Genomic DNA, 18,594 nt, shown 5'->3' on the forward strand with positions numbered 1-18,594 from the left:
TGAGCAGTCCCTGAACCTTTCCGTTGAACACACATTCTCACCCAAAATGATTCAAACCGGCGCTTCAACTCAACAATCCGTCACTAGGGACCCTCCATCTGCCACCCAGTGCTGAGCAAAAGAGTAGTCCTCGCCCCCTGCAGCTGGAAAACCCACAAGGAGTTTTAGCAAGTGTATCAAGACAGTTGCAACTTCAGACAAGTCTGGTGGCAGACCCTTGGCAGGCTGTGGTGGCCTCCAAACAGTATGTCAGGAGAAACATGGAAAAGGCGGTGTTCTCCTTAAACCTTAAAATTTTTGCATGGTGATAAGAGGCTGGTGGAGGATGGCTGATGTTCCAAGCTCGCCTGCTTCTTTGTGAACACGGCTTGTCACTCCTGCTGCTTTAGATTGCCTGGTGCCTGGCCAGGAAACATGGTGGTCGGTGGGGGATGATGCAGGGTGAGAGTTCTGGAAGGTGCTAGGGATCCATGGAAAAACTGTAAGCATGCCAGTAGTAGGAGATAGAAGCTAAGACTATGGCCACAGGCACTGGAGGTCCAAGGCATCTGTAGTGATTAGAATGTAAGTGGCCACCATAAGCTCCTAGGGAGTGGCACTATTAGGAGGTGTGGCTTTGTTGGAGTAGGTGTGGCCTTGTTGGAAGAAATGTGTCACTGTGGGGGTGGGCTTTGAGATCTCCTAAGCTCAAGCAACGCCCAGTGACACAGTTTACTTTCTTTTCCCTGCAGATCAAGATGCAGAATTCAAAGCTTCTTCTCCAGGACTGTGTCTGCCTGCACGCTACCCACCATGATGATGATAACGGACTAAACAGTAAACCACCTAAACTAAATGCTTTCCTTTGTAAGAGCTGCCGTGGGTCATGCTGTCTCTTCACAGCAGTAACGCCTAGCTCGCAGAGAGCCTGCGCACACTGAAGAGTGCCTGTCTCTCCTTCGTAAATTCCTAAGCTCTCATCTGTTAACTTGCACTCATTCCGAAAGGCAGCTGCAAGGTTAGGGGAGGAGGCATGTTCATACTGTAGCCAGGCATACAGTCGGTGCTAAATAACCACTAGCTGGTTGAACCTTCAGACTAAGACTTCAGAAAGCTCCTCTTGGGAGACTGCACAGGAAGGAATCGAGGCTGCCAGCAGGAGATGAGCTAAGACACAGAGAGGCTCATCTGGCAGGCGGTGGCAGAAACCTGAGCCAAGGATTCACGGGGGATGCAGGTAGCATGAAGTAAATATGGTGGAGGGCCAGCAGCGCTGAACAGATGAGGAAGATGGAGGAAGCCAGGAAGATGCTCCACCTCTGATCTAGTGGCTGGGTTGGCGGTGATCTCGTTCCCTGAAGCAGTTTTTATGGGAAACTAGAAGGTGCTGGTCTGAGCTGCTTCATGGCCCGGGGGGGGGGGGGGGGGTGGGGTGGGGTGGGGGGGGTGGGGGGGTTCATTACTCTGAAGGTGCTTGGAAAAAGCAGGGGCTGACTCTTGCTCTCCTTCGTGTTAGACGCTCTTCTCAACCTGAAGCATAATTGTTCCTTAGTGTGTTCCTCAAGACAGGCCCAGAAAATCCTGCGTGGCCTCCAAGAAGGTCGTTGAAAGAACAAGTCGCAGCTCCTCCCACAGGCTCTCTCTAACTTCTCCATGGGAGTCTCTTTATAATTGTGGCCCAAAGGGAACATTGACATCTGTGTACCCTGCTGCAGCTAGGCTTTGAGCTCCTGGGTGGCAGGGCTGATCCCTTCGTCCCATATCCCCATAGGACTAAAGTCTGTTGCCAGCTGGCTTTTCCATGAATGGATAGATTCTAGACTGCAGAGAAAGTTCCAGGGCTTTCTATTTTGTCTTTAGTGTCTACAAAAATAGGATCTTGTGTCCTAACCCATGTGGATGAGACATGGTAAAGAAAGTGATCCTCCAAAAGGACCCAGAAATGTCCTTCCTTCGACTCTCAAGGGTACTCTTGCTAGAAGGCAGATGCAGTTTTAGCTGGACAGCAGCTCCTGGCTTGTCAACACACAGCATCGGAGCCTTGGGTCCTGAGAAGGAGGAGACCCAGACCTTCCACACGTCTTTCTTGCCTCATCCCGCCCCACCACACTCCTGCCTTGACCGTCTGTCGGCTCTGTGTGCTATAAGAAGATGCTATAAAATGCCAAGTTACTTTAAAAAGAAAACCACACACCCCGCCTGGAAGATCTGACCTGGGGTACCATCCAATATCAGCGAACAAGTCAACTGGCTTTTGTTAGCTTGGGTATGTCTCTTGTTTAAAGTTTCGGGATCCCGTCTCCTGACTTGTATTTGTCTTCATTGATCTTCAGCTTATGGTAGGAACTCACAAAGAACTTGCTTGAGTGGCACAAAAAGCCAGGGAGAGGGGCTCTTCTTTCTCCTGTCTTCCTTTCCTCCCAGAAAGAGGTGGAGCCATGTTAAGATGGGGGGGTGGAGGGTGGAGAAGGTTTTGTCTGGGTGGCATATGCAACCCCATTAGCACAGAACTCTTTTCCTCTGCCACTTAGGAAAGAATGAGACTCCCTCCCCCCAATTCTAAAGTGATCTTCTATCCAGGGACTTGGACCTGCTCCTTAAGCAAAGACTTTTAGGTGATCTTGTGTTCCTAGTCACGCTTCCCTTCTCCAAGATAATGAGCGAGCCATGAAATTCCTACCAGAGTTTGCCTACCTCGGTTGACAGCTGAGAGGGTTAGGCCATTCAGAGGTCCAATTCTTGTGCATGCCCGAGTGCCACCTTCTTAGGTCCCTCACCCACCCCTCCAGCAGTGCCCACCCACCCCGGAGTTTTGTGTGCCCGTCAGCCCAGCTTTGGTTCTTTAATAAACTCCATATACCTTTCCATCGGAGTCTGTGTCTTGACCATTAGCATTGTGGATTCTTCAAGCGGGATGATTCATTCGGAGCCGCCCTGTGCATTGTCAGGCCCTTAGCTGAACTCCTACCTCCTACTCTTGAATGGCAATTGCAAATTGCAACTCTCGCCAGCTGCAGAACCGTAACTGTCTCCAGGTATTCCAGGTGTCGCACGGAGATAGGAAGGAGGAACCGTCCTCAGACAGCCTGCGTCTGGAACATTGCAACAAAGGCTGGGCCTCCTGTCTCTCACTGTCCTCGGGTCAGGCCTGTGTTTCTTCACCCCATGACACGCTGTTGGTGTGTGGAATCAATGGCACAGGAGGGGACCTGGCAGGTTTCTGAGCCAGATGAACTCCGTACCACCTGGACACTTGCACCCTCTGATTGAGACATTTTTGTTAGTCACTAAGGGGGTGCCAGGTGCCTATGGCATGACAATCCAATGCAGGACACAGCAGTTGGAGGACAGGGACCTGAGAACCCCCATCAGCTAGTGGGAGTGGAGCTACAGAAGGAGATATAAAAAAAACGCAGATAATCTCCAACAGTAATCATCAACACCATGAGGAAAATATCAAAGGAGCAAGAGCAGAGACTGAGTCTGGTGGAGGGCGGGGTGTCTTTGACAGACCGACAGATGTGAAGGTTGGGGACACCTCCCTGGGGAGGTGAGTTTTGAGCAACCACTGGAACTTTGGTGGAAACATAACAATACTTACTTCGTGTTTTCCTTGCGATCAGACTCCAAGACTTGTTACTTAGTGGGCATGCAGTTGCCATTGCCCACTGATGGGTTTTCCCCTCCCTATGCAAGGAAACTCTGCTGCAGAGGCCCCTTGCCCTTTGAGCTCTAGAGTAAGCTCTAGGAACTCCAGCCAGGCGAGTGTGAGTGTGTGACGTGTGTGGACCCGACTGAGTCCCCGAGCCACCCTGGCTCCATTCGGTTCTGTTTTTTTTACAAAGAGAGTTTCTGTGAAATAAATGGAACAATGATCTCCCCCTCGAAATCAACCGTTTAATCATGTATCAATCATCACTGTCATTTAAAACCTGAAACCGCATCTATAGTCCCGGGCCATTTCCCTGGCCCAGGTGTGAACCCCAGGACGGTGACTGAGGGAAGTATGTGAGCTCCCCTCCCCTGCGAGGGAGAGTCGGCTACCTTCCCGATCAAATGCGCCCAGAGGATGGGGTAATGTTACTATTGTGCCTGGGTAAGAAGGTCCCATCCGGCCCCCCACCCCATCGCAGGGGAGGAAGACGAGCTTAATCATTACCAGCATTAACTTGCCTTTCCAGAGCCTTGAAAATGAGAATTTTGCCCTTTTTTTTCCCTGGGAGTAAATTGGGTCAGAGTGTTCCCAGAATTTACATTTCAATTAAAAATACAATAATAACACATTGTGCAAATAGTGAATGATTCCGACCCAAGGGAAGATGACACCGCCCGCTACTTTGTTAATGAAAAGCCCCCTTCATTGGGACAGGCCACACATCAGCAGTAACAAATCTCCTGTCTTGTTGTGGGAATGGGGGCGTGGGGGTGGGGACAAGAAGGTGAACGAGTTGCCACCGCCCTGTGGGGACTTCCAGGCCACAAAAGCACCACCTGATGCTACAGATTTATTGTTTCTACCCACGCTGGTCCATCCTCCCAATGCGGACGTGGCGCGGCTGCTTTTCCATCAAGACTTTAGGGCTGGGAGAGTAGCCCAGTGGGTAGAGTGCTTGCTTAGCTTGCAGGAAGCCCCGGGTTTGATCTCCAGCACTACAGAAAACCTAGCGTGGTGTTGCACACTTGTAATTCCAACACTCCAAGGTAGAGGGGAGGAATATAAGGCCTGCTTGGTGTAGGACAATATACATATGCATACACATATGTATGTCAGAGAGCATCTAAGCTGGTCCAGATCCTTTCCCTCTGGTCTTTGTAGATGGACTGAACTTTTGAAACATTTCCTATTAGTTTCTTGTCCTAGACCTAAACTGAGGGGGGGGGGGCTAGAGATTGGTGGGGGGGGAGGGAGGCTAGAGATTGGTGGAGGGGGGCTAGAGATTGGTGGGGGGGAGGGGGGCTAGAGATTGGTGGGGGGGAGGGGGGCTAGAGATTGGTGGGGGGAGGGGGGCTAGAGATTGGTGGGGGGGAGGGGCTAGAGATTGGTGGGGGGGAGGGGGGCTAGAGATTGGTGGGGGGGAGGGGGGCTAGAGATTGGTGGGGGGGAGGGGCTAGAGATTGGTGGGGGGAGGGGCTAGAGATTGGTGGGGGGGAGGGGGGCTAGAGATTGGTGTGGGGGAGGGGGGCTAGAGATTGGTGGGGGGGAGGGGGGCTAGAGATTGGTGGGGGGAGGGGGGCTAGAGATTGGTGGGGGGGGAGGGGCTAGAGATTGATGATTGTGACTCTTTGGAAGCGGCCCTGCTTCACTGATTATTAGAGATGGCTTAAAAGTCCCACCAGGTGTCTGCTTTATCCTGACCCATATAGTCTGGGAGGGAAGGGAGATGGAGCTGGAAGGTGGGGACCTTGGAGGCTTGCTCTAGGGAACACGGGGGTGGGGGAGGAGGGTATGTGCCTCTAAAGACACAGGTGGCAGAATTTAGATCATAGATTGGTTCTGAAAAAGAAAGGAGCTGCTTCAGTTCAACAGGAAAGTTTTTATGGGGGAAAGGCTGTCCCTCCCCACAGCCTCGTCCAGGTTTAAGGACTTTAAAAGCAGGACTGTGAGCATGGGCTAGTAGCTCCTGAGAAAGCAGGACTGTGAGCATGGGCTAGTAGCTCCTGAGAAAGCAGGACTGTGAGCATGGGCTAGTAGCTCCTGAGAAAGCAGGACTGTGAGCATGGGTTAGTAGCCCCTGAGAAAGCAGAGGCATCTAACTGTAGCCCTGCAGGCATAGCGACTCCGGAGCCCTGCTGTGGCCAGCATCCCAGTTCTCCAATCTGGTGCAGGTTAAGTGTGGGGAGCTGCATGGCAGCCTTTGTCTTACACGCTGCTGCGTAGCTTCCATTCGTGTTTTTCAGTGAACTTAAAAAAAATATTGAATTTTTGCTGGGTATGGTGGCGGTGCAGGTCTTTAATCCCAGCTCTGGGGAGGCAGAGGCAGGAGGATCTCTGTGAGTTCGAGGCCAGTATAATCTAAAGAGTGAGTTCAAGGACAGGCTCCAAAGCCACACAGAGAATGTCTTGAAAAACAAACAAACAAAACAAAATCAAAAAAAAAATAGAGATTTTTATAAAAGATTTGTTTAACGTTTATTATTTTCTCTCTCTCTCTCTCTCTCTCTCTCTCTCTCTCTCTCTCTTTCTCTTTTGTCATGAGCGATAAGTCCAACAGAGTTCTTCAGTATTTAAGTCTAATAATTGTTGGAGTGCAGTCAACAATTCCATTCATAACACTTTATTACACGGCTTCTTTTATTCTACCCCAGGTAGAGGTAGCACACACCGATGGTTTACTCCAAGATCTTTCCCAAAGACACATCAAGTTTCAAGGAAGCATCGCTAGGTATGCCCTGAAGATTCCTCAGAGCTCATGCCCTCAAAATCCGCACCTTGCTGTCCCCACAAACCCTGGGCTCATAAGCCTGACTCAGCCGATCTTAAATGAGTCCTTGCATTCACAGGTCCTCTTTGACCTACCCTCCCAGTTCTCCACACATCTCGGCCACTTGCCCGTGAGCTGCTGTGTATTCTCTGCCATCTCACTTTTCCCAATGTGGAGGGGAGCACAGGCTCAGTCTCAGAGGTCTGGATAAACCGCAGTCTCTTTTAAAAAACCAACGGTTTTCTTCTAGGCTGACTGTATTTCAACTCATTAAAAGATCGCTTCAAAACAGTACATAAGCATTAATTAATATGAGGAATAGCATACACCTGGAGCGCCTTACAAGGTCATTCTCTGTGATTCCTGCCTCTCTTTGCTTAGCTTTCTTAGTCTGGGTGACTCTTCCCACACCCCACACCCCCAGTAGCTCTGTACAAAAGCTTTCAATCCAATTTTACACCCGGCCACACCTGTCAGTTAATCTATTTTTTTTTCAAGAGACATCCCTCCTAGAGCTACCCATAACTACTGCTCCACCCGATCTCCATGCTGCCCAAGCCTCCAACACAGCTGTTGGTGGGCTCTTCCCTCTCCTGCCGTCCTGGGCCCGAGCGCCTATCCTGGGCTTCGTATCATCGTCTCTCAGCATTTGTTCTTTAGAAATGGTTTTGAGTGAGGGTCCTTTGAAGGCAAAGTTTTGACATCTTGCATACTTAATAAGAGGACTCTGTTATCACATTACATTGGGTTAATAGTTTGGGCCATTTATAAAATTCAAATGTTACAGTACTTTTCTTGGCAAATTGGAGAACAGTGGCTTACTTCACTTGACTTTTAGTTCTGCTGAGGAGGCCCAGGCCTCGCTGTGAATTCTGTACACATGGGACCTAGATTCTTGTTGATTTGTTGTTGCTTTTGGGTTCATCTTCGGAAGAGTTTAGGCTTCTCTCTCTATTTGTGGTGATGCCACTGGTATAAATGGCTCTTCGCTCCTTCCAGTATGCATTCAATAGGCCCCTTTTTCCAGAACACCATAGTCCTCAGCAACTTTACAGACTTTCCTCTGTCTGCATACCCTTTCCTGCCAAGCATGTCTATTATTAAGATAGCTGCCCTGAAACAATTCTCCATTTTTAAATGTCTGTAGCATTACTTTCTGTGTACGAGTATCTTGCCTGCATGCATGTCTGTGTACTATGTGCGTGTCTGATGCCCAAGGACGTCGAAAGAGGACAGCAGATCCCTTGGAACTGAAGTTGCAGATGTTTATCAGCCACCATGTGGATGCTGGGAGCCAAACCTCGGTCTTCTAAGAGTAATAAGTGCCCTTAACTATTGAGCCCTTCTCTAACTTCCACTTACTTTCTTACCTTTTTTTTTTCTCTTTGCTTTCTTTTAAGTTTTTTTGCTTCATTTTGATTTTTGTTTTTGGTGTTTGTTTTATTGTTGTTGTTTTGTCTGTATTCCTTTTTATTGTTCTGCGTTTCTATTTTATCAACCATTTTTCTTGTCTGGGTCTAGCACAATTTATAGTGTCCCAAGTGTCTTTGGCCTTACCATTTTCCATCCCTAGGCCAACTTCTCACTGCCCAAAGACCGTGACTGTGACATTTGGGTCACAAGACATTGTGGATTTATTAGCCACTTAGCTTTAGTTTTAACAATGTGTGTGTGTGTGTGTGTGTGTGTGTGTGTGTGACAAAATGCTGTCCATGGTAGAAGGAATGATGCCTCTGTGGAGTTCTTCTGGGGAGGGGAAGGATGGTCCCTGTTCGGGGATAGTGGGGAAGGAAAACTAAGGAGCTGGCAGATTCTAAGTAGGACTTTCTGCTGTGCTCCTGGGTTCAGCCCTACCTGAAGACCCCTCTTCCCAGGTCCTTCCAGCACCCCTTCATGGCCCAGCTCATCTCTTTGCTTCATTGTTCCCACATCTAGGTTTCAATTGATATGAACCCATTTTTTTTTCCAGTTCCTCAAATTTTCTTGACACCTGTCATTTGCTATCTGTCTCCTCTGCTCCCTTTGGTTCTGTGGGCTTATGCCTTTGTTTTTGATCCTTTAACCGTCACCGTATGAAGGTTCCAAAAATGAGCAGACTAAAAGGTTTGTGTGTAATCTACCATGAACTCCCATTGTGCCGATTTTTATAGGTAGAGTCTATTTATGGCCTGCAATATTGGATTTCTAGATAGGGCAGTGATACAACTTTTTCTGTAAAAAAAAAAAATGTGTTCTTTTTCTCTCATCAAAGTGAGTCAATTCAATGAAAAAATGGTTACAGTGTATACCGTGTTAAACATGGCCCAAACCTTGACAACACATATGAAGCGGTGTGGAACTGAGGCTTGCTGAATCAGACAGCATCTACTTCTCCGGCTGTGGCAGATAAACGGGATTATCTGCAGCTTCTGCCCGAACGTCTGGAAGCATATCCCCCTGGTCCAGGATCGCCACTGCTCTATGGCCAGTGACCTGAGCATATAATCCAAAATGGTGACAGTGGGCTAAGCATGCATCTAAGAAAACGCAACCTAAAATGCTCTCCAAGGCGGGCTCTTGGTGTGCGAGTGTTGGGCACAGCTGAAGTGAGGAGCACAGCCAAGTTGTCTCATGCTGGGTTCAAATCATCTAACATGTTCATTTTTGATCATCTGGCCTAAGGGTCAGCATGGAGCCTAGTCATTCTTTTTGTGGCTTTTTCCCCTTCCCTTCCCTTTCCTTCCATTCCCTTCCCTTTCTTCTTTCTTTCTTTCTTTCTTTCTTTCCACTTGCAAGGATAAGAATGGACTGTGGATATCGGAGTCTGGGCACTTTCTTTCTTTCCCGCCCTGATGGCCCAGACTGCTGACCAGGGCAGAAGGAAGCTCTTCCCACTTCCTCCTCCATTTCAGCCAGCTGATTCATATATATCTTCTTCTAGATGATTCTCCAGCCATTGGGCACGACTGGTCGTCCCATCTCTCGTCTTCCTCCTTTGGAACTTCAGCAGGACAGGAGAGGCTGTGCAGAGTGGATGTCCAGAAAGCAGGGGGGCAATGGGGACCCTGCTTGTGCAGACTAGGCTGGGCTTGTGGCTTACGATTAAGGAGAATCGATCGATTAGCCTTTGAGTGGAGTGAGAGGAAATCATTCCTGCAGTTGCTGGCTGCTGGCTGCTGATTGCCTGGGGGTTATTTGTTTATTTAAGCGAACAAAGTAATGGACAGTGGAGATGTCTGAAAATTGCCTGGGTTTGTTCTCTTTTTGCCTACCTGTCCCTCCTGGGTACCATTACTCTTGGCTCCTGCAGGGAGGGCCCTTTCCCCGATCTATCTCTGCTAAGTTCTATTAGTCAGCTGCTAATACAATGGGAGGCAAACAGGAAGAGGCACAAACTGGGGAGCCCAGGGGAAACCCCAGTCCTGAAACTTGCATTCCTACTTGAGACAGGGTCCCCACCTGGGGGTAGGCAGAGCTCCATTTTCAAAAGAAGGCAAAATGCTGTGTGCCAGCTTTTGTCTTTGCTGTTTTCTGCTTCTTATTTTAGTTTCAAAAAGAGAATTCTGCTAGATAAAAGTTTCTCTAAACAGATTTAAAGTACCTGGACATGACTCAGCCTCCTCCCTGATAGAACAGGACTTCATCTCTGAGGCCCATGCTGCCACACCTCCCTCTGGGACTTGGCTTAGGAGGTCCTGGCAATTCTATCTTCCAAGAAGGGCTGTAGTAATACCTCAAGTCCCACATACTCTCCCAAATTTTGACACTCGCTGTCAAAATGCAGGCTGTTTCTCTCGCTCGTGAATCTGAGTAGAACTTTTTTTTTTTCTCACAACCCCAGTGGTGAAAGACTTAAGAGGCTAGCTTCTTTTTTCTCTATACCTCTTCCCGAGGAGCTGTGTGGGCCAGTTACTATACGCTACCACACTGCAGAGACCAGCTACACAAAGAGGTACCCAGAGTCCGAAGCCTTGGATCAGTGAATGACTTTTGCCTTTGGCTAAAGGGAGACTCTCAGTGACCTTGCTCCTGGAGTTTCGGCTAGTGTCCGTGTCCGCGCATTTCCACAGACGGTCAAAAGCGTGACCACGCCTCCCTCAGCAGATGACACTTAGGAGAGTCGGTGTAGGAGGTGCCTACTGAGCATCCACTGGGCACAGCCACTGCGCCACCTGCTCAGGAGTGGAAAGGCAGGAGAGTCCAACTCTACCTTCCCCGCACTTTCCACCTGCCAGGGAGAGAGGAAGCCACCAGGACCCACTTAGGAAGTGACAGGAAGCCATGAATGCTAAGCAGAGCCGCAAGCACAAGGTGTCTGGCCATAGGAAGAGATCAGTTTTGTGATTTCAGAACACGGTAGGGAAGAGGCCAGCAGAGATGAAGCCTAAAGGGACTGGACCCAGGTGGGAATCTGTTGGGGATGCATCAGCTACACCCAAACACAACACCCTTGGTCAACACAGGCAATCAGCAACAGGTGACAGACCGTGAGGAAAGCGAATGTGCAACCCATACAGCCTGCCACACCACACCACGGGCATAACGGGACTCTGAGCCACTGGCCAAACAAACCAAAAAATGTAAGTAACAAGTCATATTGCACACTCACCAGACTGGGAAGGAAGAAAGATGAAAACACCAAGCGTTGGCAGTCACCCAGCAGTCCGGGGATGAGTCCTGCCACGGGGCTGTCTCTGCTTTGTTTTGTTCTTTCTAGAAAATCATTTATTTATTTGTGTGTGTGTGTGCGTGCGTGTTGTGTGTTGTCACACTGTACCTCTGGAGTTTGGCTTATGAAACTGCAACATACAGGAAATTAGATTGTCTAGCACGCACTCCTGGGCGCATGTGCCACGGTGCAGGTGGGAGGTGAGAGAGCAGCTTACAGGGGTGCGTTCATCCCTACCCTGTGCATCCCTGGGGTGGAACCCAGGTTCTCTGATTTGGCAGCAAGGCTTTTGCCAACTGAGCCATTTCTTCAGCCCTAGGGAATGTCTTGTAAACTGCTGGTGACCATAGTGTGGCCACCACCCACGAGGGCCATCTGCTAGGGTGACTGAAGGTAAGTCCACGTACTCTGAGGCCTTGTCATTGTGGACGCACAGACGCTCAGGGCAGCATTGCTTCTGAGGCAGGGTGGTCTGATTGCCCATCCCTTGAGAAACCTGATGAGAAAAGGCTGCAGAGCTGGAAGCAAAGCAAAGCAATGGTAAGAGCAGGACAAGCCATCTTAAAGACATGAAGTTTAGTGGAAAAGAAAGCCTCAGAAAGCTCCACAGCACAACGCTGTTCACAGCTGAGCAGAACATAGACACATCAATGGTATTTTACCAGGATGAGAAGAGATAGGGTGTCCCTGTGTGATAGTTTGGTCTGGAGAGATCATTCCATGGAGAAACACTTGTCCTGCAAGTGTGAGACGTGGAGCTCAGATCCTCAGAACCCCCCCCCCCCCCAAAAAAAAACTCTGGGGGGCATGGCAGCTGCCTGTGATCCAAGTCCGGGAGGCAGACAGGCAATTCCTCCAGAACAAGTTGGCTATCTAGACTGGTGGAATAAGTGAGCTGAGTTTCGTGGAGAGGTTCTGATTCAATAAATAAAAGGGAGAGGGTGGGAGGAAGACATCCAACATCAACTGGCAACTTTGGATCTTCACATGCATGTACACACACACACACACATTCATACACTGGCTGCTCTTGCAGTGGACTGGGTTAGAGTTTCAGCACCCACATGGCTACTTATAGCCATCTGTAACTCCAGTTCCAGAGGATCTGATACTCTGTCCTGGTCTGCATGGGCACTGCACACACACATGTGGTACACAGATGTACACTCCGGCAAACCTCTCATACAGAAAACCCACAAATACATAGATCTTTTTTTTTTTTTTTTTTTTTTTTGAGACAGGGTTTCTCTGTGGCTTTGGAGCCTGTCCTGGAACTAACTCTGTAGACCAGGCTGGTCTCGAACTCACAGAGATCCGCCTGTCTCTGCCTCCCGAGTGCTGGGATTAAAGGCGTGCGCCACCATCGCCCGGCCTGAAATACATAGATCTTTAACAAACAGAAATATCAGGCCAGGGAAGGAAGTAGGCAATCAATGGATGTGGGTTGGATGGATGAAACAGTTACCTGATATTGGTGACTTATTTAGCAACCTGCAGAATGGCAAGCTGTTTTGATAACGGGGGCCTGGTTTAGATACTATGACTGACGGCCATGGGTAGTCCGGATATTCTGGATGCTGCCTATCTATGTGGGGAAGATTTCTGCCAGCCTGGTTAAATGGCTTGGGGCTTCTAGGGGAAGCCGCCATTATCTGGAGAAGTCACTCCTGTGAAAGGGCTCCTGCTTGGCAGGGCAGACAAATGAGGCATTCCTGTAATTGTATGGAAATCGTTGCTCTAAAGTGCTTGGAAAGTTTGGTGTCTTGAGCGGGCTAAATGTCACCCCTGTAAGTTTCTTGGCCCTCTTAATTTGCTTGGTAAATCCCATTTTTTCAGAGGGCGAATTACAGTAAAAGTGGTTTATCTCTTTGGCATTCTGTCGACCAGCCTTGGGGTGTGGGACCAGCGAAATGATAATGAATGTCACTGGTGGTGACCCCAGGCCCCTCAGGAAGCTGCAGGCTTCTGAGTCATCTAAGAAAGTTAAAATGAATCTCAGCAGTTTCAACACGAGATAAATGTGTTATAACCCAGGACTTTGAAAAGTGCCCAGCTGTGTGTGGTGGGCGCTTGGACACTGTTCGGCAGAGGACTGGATCAGCCAGCATGCCCACCTCCACTTCGACCGCAAAAGAAAAGAAGGAACTCTCCTTCCCGTCTCGACGTTAGTCTTCAGCCATTTCCGGTGGGCTCAAAGCGACCACACAGACTGTTGACTCTCCTCGGTTCCTACAGCCTCTGACTTTTTAAGAACCGGATGGGCTTCAGTGAGGGTTGTAGTTTTCAGGTCTAGATTTAGGAGGACTGGTAGATTCTACCTGCTCTGTCTTAGCGCTCACTCCTGGGATCCAATTACCTCGACTGTAGGAGAAACCTTACGCAGGCGCGCACACTCACACCCTGGTTTGGGGTGGGGGTGGGGGAGGCAGCCATCTTGGAAGACTGCCTTCGCATTCGCCGGCTCCAGCCAGAAGGGTAGGGAAAGTAATTAATAATAAGAATTGGTTGTTATTTTAAACTACAAAGTTTTGATGTGATTTGTTAGGCAACAGAAAGTAACTAAAACAATCTTTATTTTTGTTTTATTTGCTTTTGTGCTTGTTTTGAAATTAAAATAACTCATTTGTTTATTTTATCATTACTTTTACTGTTTTGCACAAGTATGCTATGCATACTGACTATGATCACCCCCACCTCCAAACCACCCCTCTTTGCCCCCACCCCCACCCCTGCTTCCCCACAAATCTCTCCAACATTCCCGTCTACTCGCTTTGTTACACTGAGAGTAACCAGGGTTGTCCACGCAACCAGGGGTTTGGAGCTGTATGTTGGAGTTCTGTGAGGTCAGTTGAGGGTATACAACTGAAGGCAGTGGTCCTCCCCTTTCCCAGAACCTATTAATAGCCAATAAATTCAGAGGTCAAAGGTAGGCTCCTAGAGTCCTTCCCCTGTCCGTGAGCGGTTATTGATAGAGTGGTGTCTGTCTGGCCCCAGGGCAGTCAAGCACAGTTGTTAGCCAATGATTACAATGATTACGCTTGTGTGGACCTCGAAAAAGCCTCCCCCATTTTCTGACTCATATAAACTGCCCCTTCTTCTCTGCTATGAACGACTTGTTTAGAGATGGGCCCACCACCATCACTCTTCTCTGTATCTCGAACAGCCTTGAGATTGTATAGGCATCACTGTTCATCACAAGGAGAGAAATCTCTGATTGAGGCTAAGGACGGCTTTTGTCTACAGAACCAGGCACAGGTGTTTAGAAGACCGTTTGATGCTGTATCAGCTTGGTTAATCATCAGAGATATGGTTTCCGAATGGTCTGGCTGACTTCTCCAGACCTGAGCTGTTTGCCAGCCTTAAAGCATCAGTCCCCACCTTCCTGTGTAGTGGGCCTTGGATCCAATCAGAGAGCACTCAACAGTCCAGCCACTATGAACAAGTGGGCGTATCTTGCTTTCCATTTGCTTACATTATGCGCCCTTTATCCCACATCTCCGTCTCCCCAACCACTGGCCCTGCCTCCTTCCCGGCCTCAACCTTTCCACCAACAGGGTTCTCCTTTTTTACTTTCTTTTTCCCAGTTTGCCCCTCTTTAAGATAACCCTCCCCACCTTCCTTGTTTTCTGGCAATCTGTGTGAGATGTATCCAACTCGAGTGGAAGCTAGAATCCTCAAATGAGAGAAAACCTTGGGCCCTGGGTTACATCGCCCAGAATATTCTTTTCCAATTCCATCCTCCGATTTTCCTGCAATTTTCATTTCTCTTTTCACTTGCATACCATTCCACTGAGTATGTGTTCACTCTGCAAGTCTATGTCTTTTTATGTGGGGGAATTGAGGCCGTTGATATTCAGTGATGTTACTGAAAGATGCATATTAATTCCCTTCATTTTTCCATTTTTCTTGTCCTTCAGCCCTGGTTGTCGATCTATCTGTCTGTGGACCTGATGCTCTGAGACTTTAGATGAGAGGAAGAATCACTATGGCTTAAGCTTCATGTTCACTGTGGCCTCTTACATTAACAAGCTAATTCATTTCATGTGTCCGCCTGACTGGGCCATGAGGTGCTCAGATGCTTGGGTAAATATCATTCTGTGTGTTTCTGGAAAGGTGACTTGGGGTGAGACCAACGTGGACGGAGCCAACAGACTACCCTCTCTAATGGTGACGGGCCTCCAGGTGGTTGAAGACCTGACCAGCCGACGAGATTCTCCCACACCATGGCTCTCCTCAGATCTCCTCATCCTTATAGTGTGTGTGTCTTGCCAGTTCTAGCTCTCCAGCACCCTGACTCCTGTGTCTGTCACGGCTAGCAAGGTTGTCACTGAGTTAGTCGTCTTTGATGTTCACTTTTATAACTCATCCATCCCATGTCCAGACACAGTGTCTACAGGGGCTCCCTTGGTGAGAAAGAAGGAAGCTGCTTTTTTTGGAAAGACCTGGGTAAAGTCAATGGATATGGATTGAGTGCCAGTACTCCCGGTAAGACCACAGTTGGGAATGTCTCTTAAAGTCCTCTGGTTCTGGCCACTTGTCACACTGAAGGCAATCAAGAACCCATGAAAGGTAAAGGAAGTGACCAAAACAGGTGTGTACTCCTAGACTCCCAAGAACCGGTCTCTGTGTTTGTCTTCCAGTAACTCAGGATCTGTGCCCACTTACTCAACCCTTTGCAGTGTGGGAAGAAGCGGTGAGTGGTGATGGGGCCATGGAAGAAGTGTTGCTATGCTCATCCTTCAAGGAGCTGGATGCTGCCCACTGTATCCCCATATCCACCTGCACAGTTGTTGCCAAGCCTGCTCTACATCTGGGGAAATGTGGCCAATGATCGGATCTGTATTTTTTCAGTGGCGTACTGCTATGGTTTGTGCTGTGTGCCTCTCTGTACTAGTTTGACTTAGGCCAAAAAAGCAAAGTCCAGTCCATATATTCTTTTTTTAAAAATATTTTTATTTATTATGTATACAGTGTTCTGTCTTCATATATGCCTACTCGCCAGAGAGGGCACCAGATCTCATTACAGATGGTTGTGAGCCACCATGTGGTTGCTGGGAATTGAACTCAGGACCTCAGGAAGAGAAATCAGTGCCCTTAACCTCTGAGCCATCTCTCCAGCCCCAGTCCATATATTCTTAAGAAAGGGATTTAACATAGAGGACTGACCACTCGGGTGATCAAAGGGCAGGATGTCAAAAGGTAGAGTTGGGAGATCAGAACTCAGAGATTACAGGAAGCTCCAGCCTCCTCTACACTGGAGGGTCAGATGGAAGAAATGGACTAGGACCTGGAGACACGGTAGCCTGCCAGGTAAGCTGTGAACATGGGGAGGAAACTCAGCCCAGATCAATGCTACTTCCCAAGGTGGGGACTGAGGGCAAAGCAGGGAAAAAGACAAAGACAGAGATGAAGAAGCAGAGGATAAAGAAACAGAGAGACAGACAGTGACAGAAAGCCAAAGGAGAGGCTTCTTCCATGGTTGTGGTGTTGATGTCTCACCAGAATCTTTCAGGGACTGAACCCATCAGGAGCCGAGAGACACAGGAGTCTGGAAAGCAGTCAGAGTGACCATACCTCCTGCCACGCCCTCAGCAGAGCAGAGGACAGGTGAGGACAGCCACAGTCATCTTCTAGTCAGACAGGACAAACCTAAACAGGTTCCCAGTTCTCCCTTGACCAAAACCAGTTCAAAAGTAAACATTTTAAAAAATTAAGACTTTTCTAGACTTTGCAATGGGTCGGGCTTTGCGTGTGAAACATGCTGTTGTATTTGCTAGCTCTATAACATTGAGCAAAGTTTTTAATCTCTCTGGATCCCAGTTGTAAACAAGAAGAATTATAGTCCACTTCCTCCAAAATGCCGTGAGATACTGTGAGAAAAAGCCGAGGCTCACAGAAAGGCTTACACGTTGTCTCACACTCTGGACCCAGAGGCTTCTGAGATGAGCTGGGATTTTCTCTCCTCAGCAGTGGTACACAGGTCATGTTCGCTCTTTCTTAGGTATAAATACAGGTCTTCATACAGAGGACATAGTACACAACACTGACCCGTAATACATGTGTTCATACATAAATGCAAGCAATTTTAGCCTTAAACACTTAACTATGCTATTCTCCACCCACTCATGTCACCTATACCTTCTAGAAAACTCTTTAGAATCCATAGGAAAAGAAGAATCTTGCTTCTATAGGTAAACAAACTCCCAAAGACATTCAAACTCACACAGGAAATGAAGAATGATGAGCTGCAATGCATATCAGAAGAGAAAGCCAAATGTCCCTTGCGAAAGAAGAGCCACAGGGTTACCCTGGAACAAGGGAGAGCGAGCCCTCAAAGCTCGGATGCTCCTGAGGATCGCCCACAGTATATTCCTGGGGAGGGGGGGGGCAAATGTTTTTGTTTCTGTAAGCTGTGAGCCATGGCTTATAGCAGGACTGACTGTCTTAGGGAAGATTAAATAAGGGAATGGTAAAAACAACACAAGGGTCAGAGTAGGAAAACAGTGCTCACTGGGGGCTGAGCAGCCCATCAACATCAATCGCAGTCTGTGTTTGGGGGGAACAAACGTGTGTGCATGTGTGTGTGTGTATGGGGGTGTGCTATGATGGTCGCCAACATCATGAGATCTGTCACCCTCCCCTGATCTCTCTGGGTGCCCATACTCACAGGTACAAGCCAGTACATGCACAAAACATACCTACTCATCAATCGCTTGCTAAGAATCCTCACCCACTTTGTGCACAGATGCTATGGGCTGATGAGCCAGACCGCCATGGAGCAGCTATGGTGAAAGATGAGTAAGTCAAGGCTGTCTAAGGCTTCTCTTGTGTGGCGGTTTGAATGAGCTGCCCCCCATAAATCTCAGGCACCTGAATACTTAGTCTCCAGTTGGTAGCTGTTTGGAGAGGATCAGGAGGTGTGTCCTTCCTGGAGGAAGTGTGTTACTTGAGGGTGGGCTTCAAGGAATCAAAACTCTTCCCAGTTGAGTTAGTGCTCTCTATTCTCGATTTGTTGCTCAATATGTGAGTGCCCCACTGTTCCTGCTGCCATGCCTTCTCTCAGCCCCATGGACTCTAACACTCAGAAACCCTAAGCCCAATTAAACCCTTCCTTTATGTGTGTTTATAGCCGGTGGGACCTTAAGCGCTGCCGCCACAGAAGCAAGGTTTCTGAAGAACTTTAGAAGCGTGTCTTTGTGTTCTGCTGCTCTAGCAGAGTTCCAGAGACTGGGTGACTTATGAATGATGAAGTTTTATTTGGCTCATGGTTCTAAAGACTGGGGAGTCCAAGAGAATGACACTGGCGTCTGTCCAGGGCCTCTGATGCAATGTGGTAGGAGAGCAAGCTTGTGTACTTGAGACACAGGTGGGATGGGCAAGAAGGCTGGCATCACAAACCTGCTCCGTCACTCATTAACCCACTCCCTCCACAATGGTCTTAATCTACCCACCTCAGGGTGGCCTGTGACTCGATCACTAGTAAAGGTCCACCTCTCCATACTATTACAGTGGAGAGTACATGTTACCATGTATGGAGAGGGTCCA

Source organism: Microtus oregoni, unplaced genomic scaffold (assembly GCF_018167655.1).
Source record: "Microtus oregoni isolate MIOR12 unplaced genomic scaffold, Mior012 000004F_ref0000308, whole genome shotgun sequence".
Taxonomy (NCBI): Eukaryota; Metazoa; Chordata; class Mammalia; order Rodentia; family Cricetidae; genus Microtus; species Microtus oregoni.